This window comes from Gossypium hirsutum, chromosome A08 (genome assembly GCF_007990345.1).
Source record: "Gossypium hirsutum isolate 1008001.06 chromosome A08, Gossypium_hirsutum_v2.1, whole genome shotgun sequence".
Taxonomy (NCBI): Eukaryota; Viridiplantae; Streptophyta; class Magnoliopsida; order Malvales; family Malvaceae; genus Gossypium; species Gossypium hirsutum.
Window position 1 is genome coordinate 84,519,724 of NC_053431.1, and position 3,797 is coordinate 84,523,520.

The 3,797-nt window shown below is 35.2% G+C and overlaps 1 non-coding gene across 1 annotated transcript; it reads left to right on the top strand.

Annotated features, from left to right (window-relative positions):
• Positions 1-2,417: 2,417 nt before the first annotated feature.
• LOC121205174 (small nucleolar RNA R71) lies at positions 2,418-2,524 on the top strand. Its single transcript, XR_005900259.1, has one exon. It is a non-coding gene; the product is annotated as a small nucleolar RNA R71 (small nucleolar RNA).
• The last annotated feature ends 1,273 nt before the right edge of the window (positions 2,525-3,797 follow it).

Here is a 3,797-nt window from a genome sequence, read left to right on the forward strand (position 1 = left end):
AGGAAAATGATCTTTCCTAGTCACCTTGTTCAATTTTTGGTAATCTATGCAAATTCTCCATCCCATAACTGTTCTAGTCAGCATTAGCTCATTGTTTTCATTCTATATGTCTGTGATACCTCATTTATTTACCCATGAGCTATTGGAGATGGGGTAAATTATACCCATATCTAACAACTTGATGATTTCTTTCTTTACCACGTCCTTCATAATGGGGTTCAGTCTTCGTTGTCCATCATTTGTCCCTTTCTTTAAATCTTCTAGGATGATCTTGTGCATGCACACAGATGGATTAATACCATGAATTCAACTATGGTCCATCCAATAGCCGTCTTGAATTGTTTGAACCACGAATGTCCGCTATGATCTATCTGATAGTCTTCTTGAATTGTTTCAACACTCGAATAAGTTTTTCTTCTTGTTCTTTAGTTAGCTAAGCTGAAATAATCACATACAAAGTAGAGACATCACTTAAATAAACATATTTCAAATGTGAAGGAAGTACCTTGATTTCTAATTTAGGTGGCTCTTTAATTGATGCTTTTGGTTGAACATAATCTCTGCTCTCTAATTCCATAGGCTGAAAATGAGATTGTGGATTAAATCCCCTCTGGTTAGCTTCTAGCAAAGCTAAGTGTTCCTCTCCATGATCATGACCTGGAGGGTCTAACAACAAAATTTGTTCCAAAGAATCTTCAGTAGAGTTGAGTTCCTCTTCCAGGACTAATTCCTGTAACTTAGATACTGCAGAACAATCATCAACTACATCAGAAAATTGCATGGATTTAAAAACATTAAACGTTACCTAACTGTCCCAAACATGCATGGTTAGTTCACCCATCTGCACATCAATAAGGGTCATTCCAGTTGTTAGGAAAGACATTCTTAGGATCAATGAAACCTCTTTATCTGCTCCAAAGTCTAAGATAACAAATTCATTAGGAAAAATAAATTTCTCTACATGTACCAATACATCATTGATTTTTCCTTCTGTATGTACTAAAGATCAATATGCTAATTGAAGTGTAACCGTAGTAGGTCTAACTTCACCTATCCTTAACTTTCTGAATATTGACATGGGCATCAAGTTAATGCTCACACCAAAATCACATAATGCCATACCACAATAAATTTCTCCAATGTTGCAAGGTATGGTAAAACATCCAGGATCCTTCAACTTTGGGGGTAGTTTGTCTTGAAGATATGCACTACATTCTTTTTTCAGGGCTACCGTCTCAAATTTTCCAAGTCTTTGTTTCTTGGACATGATATCCTTCATAAATTTGATGTAATTCGGCATCTGTTCAAGTGCTTCTACCAACAGAATGTTGACATGAAGTTGCTTGAGTACGTCTAGGAACTTTTTGAACTGGATTTCCTGCTTCTGCTTCCAAAGTCTTTGAGGGTTGTGTGATGGAGGATTCTTTACTTGAAATGGCTGGTTCATCTTCCATGGCACTTCTGCATCTAACATAGTTGTTAACTTATTAGAGTTGACTAGTTTCAAAGTTACCTTTCCAAAGTTCACAGGTTCTGGTTCTGAGATTAGAGTTTCAACACTTGGTTGAACTTCCACTGCATCTTAAGTATCAGTTGGCTCCTCTTCAACTTTGATAGTGTTAGGCTCTAATGTCTTTCCACTCTTCAAGATCAACGCTTTACAATGCTCCTTCTCAAGATTTCTTGGATTTTCCATATCACTAGGCAAAGTACCTTGTGAACAATTTCTGAGTTCAATGGCAAGTTGACCCACTTGGTTTTCAAGGTTTTTCAATGTAGTTGCTTGGCTTTGAATTAAGGCATCATTTTTTTATATGTATGCCTTGAACAGGTTTTCCAAACTATTGGATGGTTCAACTTAGGTTGGTTCTTGAACTTATTGGATAAATTCAGTTGGCTAGCTCGGTCTAGGTTGTGCATAAGTATTACTAGGCCCTGATCCTTGGTTACTCCAGGAGAAATTAGGGTGGGTTATAAAAATTGGATTGCAGTCCTTGCTTACCTCGGTTTTGGTTTTGGTTACCCATGTAATACATAGATTCTGGGTTTAATGGACATTCTTTAAACAAGTTTCCTTCCCCACAATAAACATAAGCTACATTTTCCTATTGATTCGGTGGTTGAGCTGCAAAATTATTAAACCCATTAGTGGTAAAATTTTTAAGTATTGAGGAAATCAAAGATACCTGAGATGCTAGTGAAGTGAGACCATCCACTTCATGAACTCCAGTGACTCATCTTCCTGACACTACTCGATTGGTTGGCCATTGATAATTATTGCTGGCAATTCTTTCAATGATTTCATAGGCCTCATTATAAGCTTAGAAAGGAGAGCTCTATTAGCTGATGCGTCTGCTACCATTCTCATGTGAGCATTGAAACCATTATAGAATGTCTTAAGTTGAATGCAATACGGGATTCCATGATGAGGGCACTTCCGTAATATTTCTTTGTATCTTTCTCATGCCTTAAATAAGGAGTCGTAATCCATTTGTTGGAAAGTAGTGATCCCGTTCCTCAACTTAGCATTCTTGCTAGGTGGGAAGTATTTCATAAGGAATCTTGCTGCTAACACCTGCCATGTGGTAATGGAATGTGGTGGCAATAAGTTCAACCAGGCTCGAGCTCTATCCATTAGCGAATATGGGAACAAATTTAACCGTAGTGCATCTTCAGGTACTCCAGCTAGCTTGAAAGAATTGCTCACCTCCATAAACAGTCTTAAGTGAAGGTGAGGGTCTTCGGTAGGCATTCCACTGAATTTTCCATTGTCTGAAACATTTGGAACTTCATTGGCTTCAGCTCTAATTGTTGTGCTTCGATTTCGGGTCTCCTAATACTTAGATTAAGCTCATGAAACACTGGCATGGGATACTGTCTTAAGGCTCTATCCCTATAATCAACAATAAGGATAGGATTTTAAGGAGGGTTTTCTCCATTTCCTTGATTCGGATCTTTGAAGTTCATCTCTTTGGTCCTTCTTTGACTTGCTTGTCTTTTTCTTTGTTGAAAAGTTCTTTCAATTTTAGGGATCTAAGGGGAGTAAATTGATAATTCAATCAATACTCATAAACACCTGAAACAACTATAGAAAAATTAATTAAGTTAAAATTGAAAAGAAAAATAAACCAAAAAGCAAAATTAACAATTTCACAAATAATGAATTTTAAAACAGTCCTTAACAACGACACCAAAAACTTGGAACGATGGAAATGTGTAAGTGTACGCAATCGCAACAAGTAATAAAGTGACAAGTAAATGACAAGTTATCGTACCCACAGGAACTGTGCAAAGTAATATTTATGAAATAAAATAATTTAACAAGTTGGTGGTGAAAATTTGATGATTTGAAAAGAGGCTTAATTAAGATTAAAAGTTAAACTAAGTAAAATAAAATAAAAAAAACAATATCCAATGCACGATTTCAAAACAAGTTTTAATCAATATCAAATAAATGTGCTAGATCAATTGCATTCTTTAACTTAACATTATCAGAACCATGTTCATGTTTGTTACAAATTTAATTCTTGGGAACACGGAAATTTGCTAACTTATGAAAATACTCACCGACCAAAATCCATTTATCTCTTAACTATATCTCTATGTCAATTCAATCGATTAAACAAATTTTAATAAGGAAATGTGTTAATGCACATACATACTTATGAAATTAAAATAATCTCTTGTACATATCTCTATGCCAATTCAAACAATTAATTCAATTTTCATAAGCAAGTAAAAGATTAAGTGAGGTAACAATATATCTCTATATTGAAATAATTTAATTACAAAATCCT